Here is a 14,044-nt window from a genome sequence, read left to right as displayed (position 1 = left end):
GGCTAAGCAGGCCTCGTGAACAATAAAACAGCTGACCGTGACGACAGGAAGAAGAAATCTTTCTATAGGAAACAAATTACACCGTTGAGTAATTTATATTAGATTTGGTCTGCGATGCTCAGAGACTTGAGCGTTGTTTCAAAGTGTATATGTTTATTACAGTTATAAAAGCTGCAACACAAGTAAAGAATTTAAAATACAACGGCTATACTGAAAACAGTAAATAAGGCGTTGAGATACAACTTGTTAGACATCAACAAGGTTGAAGCGATCGCTCTCAAATGGCCTTGCGTCAACATTTCAGTGGTCCAGCCTCACTCAGAGAAGCGTTACAATATTCTATCCTCTAAGTCTGCCTTATGTGGCTCGGTATCAAATTTGTTTTTTGATAACGCTCCTATGAAGCACCTTGGGACGTTTTACTACATTAAAGGCGCGATATAAATGCAAGTTGTTATGTACATTAAATCACTCATTATATTGTGAAAACTTGAGCCTGATTTGTGCCTGTATGTCAATCATTTTCAATGTTTCGCAAGCCCAGCAGCCGTCAAACAACTCCCTTACATTCTACAATCGGCAGAGTCAACCAAAGGTTCCCATGCTGTGATCCCATAATCACAAGACAACCACTGTTGACAGCTCATCTTCTTACATGGGTTTATCAAGGAATTAAGCAAACTGCTGACAATAGCAAGAGAGTATAAAAGGCCTACTTAACAATAACAACTATTTGCATTTATACAGTGCCTTGAACAGACTAAAACATCCCAAGGCGCTTCACGGGGGTGTTATCAAACATAGTTTGATACCTAATCACATAAGGAGATATTAATACAGAAGACCAAAAACTTTGTCAAAGAGGTAGGTTTTCATCATCATAGGCAGTCCCTCGGAATCGAGGAAGACTTGCTTCCACTCTCAAAATGAGTCCTTAGGTGGCTGAACAGTCCAATTGGTTTTAAGGAGTGTCTTAAAGGAGGAGAGAGGTAGAGAGGCGGAGAGGGTTGGGGATGGAATTCCAGAGTTTAGGGCCTTGGTAGCTGAAGGCACGGCTACCAATGGTGAAAAGCTGCAAATAGTACTTTTCTCACCACCACTAAACTAGCAATTCAGATCATCAGAGGCGGTCCCTCGAACGAGGATGACTTGCTTCCACAAGAGTTCACAGATGTTTCAATGAAGGACCCGATGTTCCAGTCCTGAACACCAGTTGAGGGGGTGGAAGATGCTGTGGATTTTTTTAACGTGTGGTGACCGTTGCACATCAGCCACCACACGGGCTCGACAGATCAAGATTAAGACCTGGAATGCAGGGAGCTCGCAACAAGTAACCTTCGGGACCCGATCCAGCTCCACCTCCCCAAGCAGTGATCATGCCGCGATAGCCTCCATGTTGAGCAAGGCTCGATTACAAAAATATTCCGACTAGTTGAGCCTTGCTCTGCCAGTAATGTTTCCACGGGTCTCCTTTTTCACAGCATCGAACTAGAACTGGTGGTCCGAGGAAGTAGTGTTCTCCAGGGGTTGGCTCTTCAGCTGATGCTTCTGTTATGTACAAAGAAAAAGAGTCTGACTGAATACTGTGAGCTCAAAGTAAAGTGGACCGGAGTCTTTTATTGCAGGTCTCCAGAGTGCCTCGCCAACCTGTGAGGCCTCCTTAAGTACCTGTGCTCCCAAGGGTTCATGGGATCCCTTGGGATTCCAGGGGATGGGCCCACTGGTGGCTGTACAGGGTATATACAAGTTTACATATATAACAGCTTCAACATAGCAGTGGGAGCCACATTCAAGGTAGAATGTATGAAACCAGCTAGTCACTGCTGAAATGGAAGGACATTTTGGAAGTCAACTCATTAAAACTGGAAATGAATCTACTTTTGGAAGCCGCAAGGCAAATCTTAGAAATATTTAACTTCTAAGTATCAATTATCTTAAATCCTACAGTCTTTTGAGACTTCAAGTGCTACATAATTCATATAGGGAGGGGGACTTCACTGCACTACCCCAGCAGCTCATTACACTGCAACAGCACTTTTTTTTTGAGGAGACCCAGTGGAAATGTGTGAACCGTGTTCAAACTGCAAATCCCCTGATTTTATTCACTCTCTATGTACAGCTGCAGATGAGTAATCACGCACGGAAGCCCGTTTAAAAAAAGGCTCAGCATTTATAAAAGTACATTACAATTTTTTTTTAATGAATATGGAAAGAGGGCACGGTAATTTGTGTTCACAAAAAGCTTGCTTTCTGAAGTAAAAGCACTGGCAATGTCACGCAAAAAAACCTCTTAAGAATTAAAAGTCATGCAAGGAAAATGATCGGATTACGTGGTACTACCAGGATAAAAACAAAATTAAAGCACTCATACAGTAATGAGACTTAAGGCCACTAAAGAATGACAGCTCAGTAAATGATAGTGGTCAAGTAAGTTTTCAAACACAATTTTACAGAGAGGGGTTCAAGAATTTCAAAAATGCCTGTTAATGTAAAAGAGCCTCTTTCTTGGGACTATAAGAAAATAGTAGAAATATAAATTGGTGGTGACAGTCTTGGACGGTAGCACAACATGGGCGATAGTGGATTGACGGCCTGTTTTACATGCCGCCCAATTTTATTTTTCATTAAAGTTAAGCCAATGGGAAGAACATCGGGCAGAGTGTGAAAGGGGCTGCTGGTACAATAGTGCCATTTTGTACAATCGCACAAGTCGAATGGATACTATGGGGGTGTCAAAGAAATAAAGTCCAAAGAAGTTCAATTTAGTTCTGGAATGGAGTTTGTGTCCAGCAGTAGATGGTTCGAGAACAACATTTGTTGCTAAATAAGGAACTGGTGGCTTCAATTGACATAGTCACCCGGAATCTTTAGAAACAAATAATCCTGCTAAAAGTAAAAATACAAAAAAAACACTGACCCTGGAAAAACAAAATGAAAATGCAAAATGCTGGAAACACTCAACGTGCTCGTCAGTACCTGAAGAGTAGACAAGTTCATGTTTCAGATATCAAGGTATTAACTTGTCCCTTTTCTCCAGAAGTTAACTGACCTGCTATGTGTTTCCAGCATTTATTGTTTTTGTCAAAGAGTATTCCTATCCCGTTGCGATTTCTCAGCCCACAAACCCAGTTTTCCCACCAAATCCTGAATTTCCTCTCTCTTCAGAAACATATCGGCCAGAAATTTGAGAGGTCCGTGCGGGCACAATTGGAAACAGGTTGGGTGGGAAATTTGAAATATCTTGTAGCGGGTCGAGAACTCAGTGTCATCCCGCTCCTGCGCACCTTTTTCGTCCTACCTTTCATATTTCCCTGGATGAGCACGGGAATCATGCAGCCACGTCTGTGAGCCTGAGGCAGAGTTGAGTGGACATTGATCCAGCTGATTAGTGCACAGCATGAAAAGTACAAAAAAACTCCCACCTCACAGCTGGTCACTTTCATAAGGCAGATGCTGTTGCTGACTGCACTATCAGCACAGATTTAGCTTTCTATGGGTTGCGAGTGTTTCCAGCAATGGCAGCATCCATTAGTAGAACCTTTCGCACCACTGACAGATTGCTTCTTTCAACTCTCCGTGACCTGTCATCTATTCCATCAGTATGGGTACCATTTTTACTCTCACCTTGGTCCTCAGAATTGAACCACAATAAGCCCAAACACCAGCAGCACCAAGTACACCAGCAACACCACCACCCTTCTCCTCAACCACCCGATGCTGTACAGGACAGAGGGCATCAACACAGGGTTGCACCATGCTGGAGGAGATATCCCCAACACAGGTTACATTGGCAGAGGATGAGCTTCCTCAACATGACAGAGCAAGTCTCAAAGGAGGTTCAGGTTATCATGCCATGTCGTCAGATATTTGGATACTGCTGGAGGAAAGTCTGCCGCCCAGAGGAGCGGATGGACACGCCTTACCAGTGGCAGTCAAAGTCACCAGAGTCCTCAACTTGTTCACCTCATGCTCCTTCCAGGGATCGGCAGCAGACATTTGCGGCATCTCGCAGTTGGCCTCCCACAGATGCATCACACAGACAAGTCAGCCAATTATATCAACTTTGCCACTGAGTGAGCGCTCGGCTTTGACGCTCTGGCTGGCTTTCCCAAGGCGCAGGGTGTCATCGACTGCTCACATGTTGTCATCAGAACACTCATAAGAACATAGGAAATAGGAGGAGTAGTAGATCATTCAGACCCTCATCAGCTGGAAGATGAGGAGAAGGAGGAACCTGCGGACCAGACCCCACCAGCACCCGAGCACATTGCTGCCTGGGAGGCCAGGGATGGGCTCATCACGGCCAGATTTATTTAACTTTACGCAGTACACCCATATGGCTGCCACATGCTGCGCCAGGTTGGCACCAGCCCACAGCAACACCATAAAGCATCCCTACATTGACCAAGACATTTCTTTCACACTGATCCCCAACTGCTGGAGGTAACATTATGTCTCACCATTCACTCCAACTCACAGAACCACTTTCAAAGGTGCACACAAACTTGTCCATGTCCGTAAAGTGGTGAAAATAAAGATTTTTATCTGTGACATTACAGTAACTTTACAGATACATATAATAAAACACCCAAAGGGCTACCCTTGTGAATCTACTTATGTTTTATCTTTCTCTTACGCATGATTTTATGAGATGCTACCCCTGTGGCTTCAACAAATGTCGAGGCAGCCTGCTCACTTTTCTGCTGCAACTGCATCGATCCTTTTGGCGGACCTCCTCTGGGTTTTGGACTCTGTGATGGCCCTGCCAAAATCTGCTCCTCCTGCGACTGTGCAGGGGTAGACTCAGCCATCGCGATCTGAGGAGGCATCCCGGGCTCTGACTTGGGGGATGAGGGCAACTGTGGAGAAGTGAGTGTGCTTTGAGAGGAGCTCCTACTTGCATGTCTCCTCTCACCGTCATCCCTCTCATGGGCCACCTGCACTTCCCTGCTGGCAAAGAATTGGAGAGGCACCTTGCTGCACAGCAATAGGGGCATGAGGACCCACTTCTACCTGACAGCCCTCCGAAAGAGGACATCTATGAGCCTCTAGCTTCAATTCTCCACAAATAGCCATCTATTCTCCATGGAGACCACGTGCTCTTGCTTGTGGCGCATTAGCTGCTCCATGCAGGTGATCATCCTATCCACGGAAGAGCCGAGAGTTGCCATCACTTGCGACACGGTGGTGCGCATGTTGGAGATGGACTCCTCCATTCCCTGGACATTTGTCGACATCGCGGTTGTAAAACCGGTCAAAGCCTCCTGCACTTCCTGCTGTACCTCCAGGAACGCCCTCTTTCTGGATGGCCCACCCAGAGGCTCAGCATCTGCATGCAGTGGAGCAGAGCTGGGAGCATCCTGTGCCCTCTGGCGAGGTGCCTCCACTGCTGTCCATTTCCACCATCTGCTCTTGTTCACTTGTGAGTTGTGAAACATCAGGTGACAGCACTACTCTATCTTGCGTGGGACCCATCAAGGTGTAAGTATCTGCGATGGTGCAGAGTGCGCTTATGTCAGATGCTGGAGATTCCTGAGGAGTTGCCTTGCTCCTCCTCCTGGACAGTGTGGGGGGCTCTTGAGGGACCTGTGGGAGACTGAGATGAGTTCGATATGTTATATGAAGAATGGGTACATATGCCCTTTTGCACATGATGAACATTCATTAGCTGCTGACATCAGTCCCCATGAGCAACTGATGATTGCCATGTGGCTGCATGATATGTAATTCCATACCTTGGGATATCAGCAAGGGCAGACATCGACGAAGTTCAACACCGCCTCCAGTGTGCCAGTGGAGTCTTCGACCGCCTGAGGAAGAGAGTTTTTGAAGATCAGGCCCTCAAATCTGGCACCAAGCTCAGAGTCTGCAGAGCTGCAGTGATACCCGCCCTCCTGTATGGCTCAGAGATATGGATTGTATACAGTAAACACCTTAAATCGCTGGAGAAACACCACCAACTATGTCTCTGCAAGATATTGCAAATCCCCCGAGAGGATAGACGCACCAGCGTTAGTGTCCTCGACCAGGCCAACATCGAAGCACTGACCACACTCGATCAGCTCCATTGGGTGGGCCACATTGTTCGCATGCCCAACACAAGACTCCCAAAACAAGCGCTCGACTCAGAACACAGCAAGCGAGCCCCAGGTGGGCAGAGGAAACGTTTCAAGGACACCCTCAAAGCCTCCTTGATTAAGTGCAACATCCCCACTGACACCTGGGAGTCCCTGGCCAAAGGCCACCCTAAGTGGAGGATGAGCATCTGGGAGGGCGCTGAGCACCTCGAGTCTCGTCGCCGAGAGCATGCAGAAAACAAGCGCAGGCAGCAGAAGGAACGTGCGGCAAACCAGACTCCCCACCCACCCTTTTTCAAACGACTGTCTGTCCCACCTGTGACAGAGACTGTAATTCCTGTGTTGGACTATTCAGTCACCTAAGAACTCACTTTTAGAGTGGAAGCAAGTCTTCCTCGATTTCAGGGACTGCCTATGATGATGATGAATTCTGTCACTGGGTTGTTGAGATGTCCCCCTTCTCTGTCTCCCACCTCCAGCTGCTCGCCAACACCAGGGACTTCGAAGATAGCCTCCTCTGCTGATGTTAGGGTGGCAAATGATGGAGGCCAACCTCCAGTTCTCACCCTCTCCCTCTTATAGTGGGCTTTCTTTTCCTGCAGGAAGGGAAAGAGAAGGTTGAGTGAGAGCGATGGAATGAATGTAAAGAATGGGTGACATCTGTAGAGGGTGACTATAATGGAGTGGGGTGGCAATGCCAAGTGGCCTCCTTGTGTGTTGTTAGTTAGTATGATCGCATTAAAATGAGGGAGAGTGTGAGGGGTTGTTGGTCAGATGGGGATATAATAATGGAGAGGGAGGGAGAGAAGGAGCAAGCGAGCGAGACGTGGGTAGGTGCGCAAGGTACGTATGTTGGTGTAAGGATCTGCAGGAGCAGGATTGGAAAGGCAGAGTGATGGGGTTGTGATGCGAGGCGCAGCAGGATGAAGTCGAGTATGGCTTTGCACTCACCATTCCTGATCTAATGAGATAATTGAAACATTTGCGGCACTGCACCCAGTTCCTCCAGACCACATCCCTGCTGGTGACCTCCGCTGCTATTTGGAGCCAGACTCATTTTGTCTCCTGGGGAGGTCTCTATCACCCATTAAAAGGTATGAGGAGCTCCCAGAGTGCTCTCATTCCCTCCACAAGCATATGGAGGGAGTCATCAGAGAACCTGGGTGCAACTCTCTGTCTCGCTGCAGTTATGTTTTGCACTCTTTGTAGCAGTGCAATGGTGCAATGTGTTGCCAACACACTCCGAGATGAACCTTCAAATGCACTGTAGCCTTGGCTCCTTTAAATATCCCGGCTGAAATTGCGCAATCTCTGATGCCTTCGGACCCGCACCATTTAATAGGGCCGGGTAACTCACTGGGCAGCCTTATTAGGCCCCATTAACAGAAAGTCGATCTCAGGAATAGCATGGTATGAAGAACGGGGTCGTGACCTATCATGGCGACCGCCCACACCCAACCCACTCAGGTAAAGAAAATTACGCCCATCTAGTTGTCTCCAATTGTCAGAAACACAGGTTTAAAAAAAAAAGCACGTGATTCTGAGTTTTATGGTGGGTTTATAGAATAGTCCTTTATCCTTACCCTTAATACAATTAAAGTACCAGGAAATACTGAGATGTCTGATTAATATTCTTTATCCCTCAAAACATTGATACATGCAGCGTCCAATCGACTGCTACCAAAATAACTCACAAGCAACAGACTTATCAGAAATTGTAAGCACGTCGTCTTGACTGCTCACGCTAGCCTAAGCAAGACTAGGTAGAAATTCTTCAGGAACCGAGGTGGATTGTATTGTCACAGGGTTAAATAAGTTTCCCTAATGCAATGCCATCACATCAGTATTCTATCTAGGTCTAATGAACACAGGAATAGCCTTCGCTTTCTCCTCTCTTCATGATATATTTCACAGCTATCTCTATTCAAGTCTCACATTTCTTTTCAATACCAGACTATCTGGCACCATGCCCGTTACATTTTATATTGAATATAAAAGCAAGGAAGTTATGTTGAACTTGTGCAAGACATTGGTTAAACCTATTTGATAAGTCCAAACTCAAACTTTTCCTCATAGCTCCTCAGAGATCCAAAATCCTCTTGGTTTCACACTTCTCATTTGCTTTTCAAGGGCAATAGTGGCTTGGAATTTGTAGCTCGAGATCTTTATTGCCTCAAAGAAAGCTGCTCACAAAGATCGAGCGATCTCAACCTTTATTTGAATCTGGCGCCAAATCAAGTGAATCTCCAACGTTCAACAAGTAATGCCATCAAGCAGGCTGAGCAGCCAATCACATTGAAGAATTCTCACCAATAGCAAACCAGGAAGTAAAACGCATGAATTCGAATTTACTTTCTATAAATTTTACAGATAACAAAATAAAGATCGGAACATACACATGGGATTAAGGTACAAGCTGAAATATCAAACAAACTATAAAAAAAATAAATTATATTACAACTTGTAATTTTTAATTATATGAATGAAAAAATTACATTCCACAAATATAAAATTAGTTTTTCAGGGCCAGAAGGGTTGTTCAGCAGTCAATATGCTGTTAAAAAGCCAGTTACATCTCTTTCAATAAGGTGTAACTTTTTCGGGGGATTGAGGGGAGGGGGGGGGCTTTAAAAACAGTGATATTCCAGCGCAATAGGGAAAGTTTTAGTCCTTCGTTGTGATTGGAATTGATTTATGGGGAGTTGAAGCTCAACCAGTGACTGAGAAGGTAACGACTGACCGCAACTTCTGGATTTCCACTTTTATCTGCGCATGTGCTAAATCTTGAAGTTGCTGTCAATTTCAGAGGGCTAACGATGTCGAACACTGACAGTCTCGCGGTCATTATCACCATAAAATCCGGGCCAATAGCCTTATTATAATCGAGTGACCAGAACACCAGACAGTGCTCGGTGTGGAATTTAACCAATGCATTCAATAGCTACTCCAATTGCTTTTGATTCACACCTAATTCCTTTGCTACTGTAACCCAGTACCTTCACTTTTTTTCCCCTGTAACTTAGCATTGAGCTTATGATTTTATAGATTTAGCCCTCACTGAGAACAATCTTAAAGACATTGTTAAACACTGATCACACCACAAACATAAATTCCAAGTTCTGGTCACAAGTCATCACAGCCTAAATGAAGGCATGACTTATACTCCATACTTTATGGTACTATAAAAAGGAACGAGTGGAGAAAATAAAGCCTGTTTTTACAGCTGTATCACAGCGTCTAGCATCAAAGTTATGTTGGAAAATTCGAAGGCCTGCAGCAGCTGCTGGTTGAAATATTTTGTTAAGACAAAAATAACTTCATCAGCTAGACAGGCTAATAACACGTGCCATTGTGGTTTATTGCAAGGATGTTTTAAGACGCGATAGGTCCATACTTACACATCAATAGATTACTTTAAATGCCCATCTGGCTTAAGAATGGTTTCTATGATAGGAATGATGGACAAGAATCATATGCACACCCAACAGTCTAGATTACAGTGAACATTTGTTCTAATTTTGTAGCCCATAGTGCGAAAAGTCTCTGCAGTTACGACAGGCACTGTATTTTTTTTTTAAAATCATAAAATATACATGCAAAAAAGACAAAAGCAAGATTTTAGGCAGTAATTTGGTTTAAAAATTCATCAAATCCTTCACTAACAAAAAGCAAGACAAAAATTCAAGGACCGGTAAGGTTTTTAAACAGAAGCATTATGCGAAGAAATGTGCCCTATCTGCATTTCTATTACATGGATCATGAACTTGAAGTACCAGAAAATAGGTATAATTTGCATGACAAGCATTTGTTGAATAAATTACACCAATGCCTCGCAGCACAAGAAAAAATAGTCACAGAACTCGGATGGATAGGACTGTCGGCTGGGAGCCTCTCCCTGTTTACTCACATTTAGATTCTGTGTCTGGCAGGCCGTGAATCTGATTTAAAAGCTTATTGATACAGATTTGATGAGTTATTTGGTATGAAATTTGGTATTTTGTTTTGAACAGACTGTCTGTTTCTTTTGAATTAGTGACATCCCTCTTCTCAGTGGGTCTGGGGTGGGGAGAAATGGAAAGATAGTGGGGCCAAAATTCAGGATCCGGATAAGGACCGTTACTGCCTTTTTGCGGCGGCCATGCGGCAGAATCAAGTGACCGCCGTGTTGCAGTCGATTGGTCGCCACGATCCAAATTCATCTCGGGGATTTTTCGGGCGGTTCCCACTTCCACGCCGCGCTGCCGACCGCCCCAAGTGCGTCAAAATGCAAACCACGGATCTCCCGCACCTCACGAAATTTGCCTGAAAAAATCCACAATCCTCCTCGCGGTGCACCAGACAACTTTTTCTGTCGGTGCACCTTGTTTTTTTGTGTGAGAGCCATGGAAGCGTGACAGCCCTTCAAGAGTCAAGAGTGCGCCTCGATGGAAAAAAACATCTAGAAAACGGTAGGTGCGCCAGCTTTCTGCCCCAGTGTGTATCGGTTTTCTCTAGAAATTGAAAATATTTAAAAAAGTTTCTTTTAATATTGCAGCCACCAGGAAAATAGAAACATTAAGGGTGGCAGCACAGTGCATGAGTACAGCAACACACTGGCGTCGAGTAGTGGGACACTGATCTCCCAATTTGATTTGCAACTCAGCCAGATAGTTGGAGTTGTGTTAAAACGGTAGAAGGATAGTGTCAATAGAAATTCCACTGACACTGCAGTGCAGTCTGAGGAAGTGCTACACTGTCAGAGATGCCGTTGTCCCAAAGAGATGTTAAATCAAGGCCCTGCCTGCCCCCTCAGTTGGACATAAAAGATCCCAAGACTCAACTGCTAGTGCTGTTGGGGAGGATTTAAACTAATATGGCAGGGGAATGGGAACCAATGCAGGGAGACAGAGGGAAACAAAATGGAGACAGAAGCAAAAGACAGAAAGAAGATGAGTAAAAGTGGAGGGCAGAGAAACCCAAGGCAAAAAACAAAAAGGGCCACTTTACAGCAAAATTCTAAAGTGTCAAAGTGTATTAAAAAGGCAAGCCTGAAGGCTCTGTGCCTCAATGCGAGGAATATTCGGAATAAGGTGGACGAATTAACTGTGCAGATAGCTGTAAATGGATACGATGTGGTTGGCATCACAGAGACATGGCTCCAGGGTGACCAAGGCTGGGAACTCAACATCCAAGGATATTCAACATTTTGGAAAGATAGACAGAAAGGAAAAGGAGGCGGGGTGGCGTTGCTGGTTAAAGAGGAAATTAATGCAATTGTAAGGAAGGACATTAGCTTGGATGATGTGGAATCAGTATGGGTGGAGCTACGGAATGCCAAAGGGCAGAAAACGCTAGTGGGAGTTGTGTACAGACCTCCAAACAGTAGTAGTGATGTTGGGGAGGGCATCAAACAGGAAATTAGGGGTGCATGCAATAAAGGTGCAGCAGTTATCATGGGTGACTTTAATATGCATATAGATTGGGCTAACCAAACTGGAAACAATACAGCGGAGGAGGATTTCCTGGAGTGCATAATGGATGGTTTTCTAGACAATATGTCGAGGAACCAACTAGGGGGGAGGCCATCTTAGACTGGATGTTGTGTAATGAGAGAGGATTAATTAGCAATCTCATTGTGCGAGGCCCCTTGGGGAAGAGTGACCATAATATGGTGGAATTCTACATTAGGATGGAGAAGAAAACAGTTAATTCAGAGACCATGGTCCAGAACTTAAAGAAGGGTAACTTTGAAGGTATGAGGCGTGAATTGGCTAGGATAGATTAGCGAATGATACTAAAGGGGTTGACTGTGGATGGGCAATGGCAGACATTTAGAGACCGCATGGATGAACTACAACAATTCAACATCCCTGTCTGGCGTAAAAATAAAAAAAGGTGGCTCAACCGTGGCTATCAAGGGAAATCAGGGATAATATTAAAGCTAAGGAAGTGGCATACAAATTGGCCAGAAATAGCAGGGAACCAGGGGACTGGGAGAAATTTAGAACTCAGCAGAGGAGGACAAAGCATTTGATTAGGGCAGGGAAAATAGAGTACGAGAGAAAGCTTGCAGGCAACATTAAAATGGACTGCAAAAGCTTCGAGAGATATGTAAAGAGAAAAAGATTAGTAAAGCCCTGCAGTCAGAATCAGGGGAAGTCATAACGGGGAACAAAGAAATTGCAGACCAATTGAACAAGTACTTTGGTTCGGTATTCACTAAGGAGGACACAAACAACCTTCTGGATATAAAAGGGGTCAGAGGATCTAGTAAGATGGAGGAACTGAGGGAAATCCTTATTAGTCGGGAAATTGTGTTGGGGAAATTGATGGGATTGAAGGCCGATAAATCCCCAGGGCCTGATGGTCTGCATCCCAGAGTACGAAAGGAGGTGGCCTTGGAAATAGCGGATGTATTGACAGTCATTTTCCAACATTCCATTGACTCTGGATCAGTTCCTATGGAGTGGAGGGTAGCCAATGTAACCCCACTTTTTAAAAAAGGAGGGAGAGAAAGCAGGGAATTATAGACCGGTCAGCCTGACCTCAGTAGTGGGTAAAATGATGGAATCAATTATTAAGGATGTCATAGCAGCGCATTTGGAAAGAGGTGACATGATAGGTCCAAGTCAACATGGATTTGTGAAAGGGAAATCATGCTTGACAAATCTTCTGGAATTTCTTGAGGATGTTTCCAGTCGAGTGGACAAGGGAGAACCAGTTGATGTGGTGTATTTGGACTTTCAGAAGGCTTTCGACAAGGTCCCACACAAGAGATTAATGTGCAAAGTTAAAGCACATGGGATTGGGGGTAGTGTGCTGACGTGGATTGAGAACTGGTTGTCAGACAGGAAGCAAAGAGTAGGAGTAAATGGGTACGTTTCAGAATGGCAGGCAGTGACTAGTAGGGTACCGCAAGGTTCTGTGCTGGGGCCCCAGCTGTTTACACTGTACATTAATGATTTAGACGAGGGGATTAAATGTAGTATCCCCATGTTTGCGGATGACACGAAGTTGGGTGGCAGTGTGAGCTGCGAGGAGGATGCTATGAGGCTGCAGAGTGACTTGGATAGGTTAGGTGAGTGGGCAAATGCATGGCAGATGAAGTATAATGTGGATAAATGAGAGGTTATCCACTTTGGTTGTAAAAACAGAGACAGATTATTATCTGAATGACAGATTAGGAAAAGGGGAGGTGCAATGAGACCTGGGTGTCATGGTACATCAGTCATTGAAGGTTGGCATGCAGGTACAGCAGGCGGTTAAGAAAGCAAATGGCATGTTGGCCTTCATAGCAAGGGGATTTGAGTGCAGGGGTAGGGAGGTGTTGCTACAGGGTCTTGGTGAGGCCAACCTGGAGTATTGTGTACAGTTTTGGTCTCCTAACTTGAGGAAGGACATTCTTGCTATTGAGGGAGTGCAGCGAAGGTTCACCAGACTGATTCCCGGGATGGCGGGACTGACATATCAAGAAAGACTGGATCAACTGGGCTTGTATACACTGGAGTTCAGAAGAATGAGAGGGGATCTCATAGAAACGTTTAAAATTCTGACGGGTTTAGACAGGTTAGATGCAGGAAGAATGTTCCCAATGTTGGGGAAGTCCAGAACCAGGGATCACAGTCTAAGGATAAAGGGCAAGCCATTTATGACCGATATGAGGAGAAACTTCTTCACCCAGAGAGTGGTGAACCTGTGGAATTCTCGACCACAGAAATTTGTTGAGGCCAATTCACTAAATATATTCAAAAAGGAGTTAGATGTCGTCCTTACTACGAGGGGGATCAAGGGGTATGGCGAGAAAGCAAGAATGGAGTACTAAAGTTTCATGTTCAGCCATGAACTCATTGAATGGCGGTGCAGGCTAGAAGGACCGAATGGCCTACTCCTGAACCTATTTTCTATGTTTCTATACAAAGAGGAGCAGGGAATTTCTCCTGATGTGCTCAACCAAAAGCACCAAAGATAGATTGCTGCTTGTGGGATCC

General features: G+C 44.9%; 1 protein-coding gene across 4 annotated transcripts in view; it reads right to left on the bottom strand.

The window, feature by feature from the left end:
* Positions 1-14,044, bottom strand: part of tango2 (transport and golgi organization 2 homolog (Drosophila)) — a 208,682-nt gene that overhangs the window by 144,006 nt on the left and 50,632 nt on the right. Inside the window, exon 2 of one of the 4 annotated variants that reach the window (XM_070888079.1) lies at positions 6,449-6,673. The exons of the other annotated variants lie outside the window; for them this stretch is intronic. The gene's annotated coding sequence lies outside the window, so the exon portion shown is untranslated. The remainder of the gene's footprint in view (positions 1-6,448; positions 6,674-14,044) is intronic. 4 annotated transcript variants of the gene reach the window in all.

Source organism: Pristiophorus japonicus, chromosome 8, assembly GCF_044704955.1.
Source record: "Pristiophorus japonicus isolate sPriJap1 chromosome 8, sPriJap1.hap1, whole genome shotgun sequence".
Classification (NCBI taxonomy): Eukaryota; Metazoa; Chordata; class Chondrichthyes; family Pristiophoridae; genus Pristiophorus; species Pristiophorus japonicus.
This window is presented reverse-complemented; position numbering and strand designations above follow the sequence as displayed.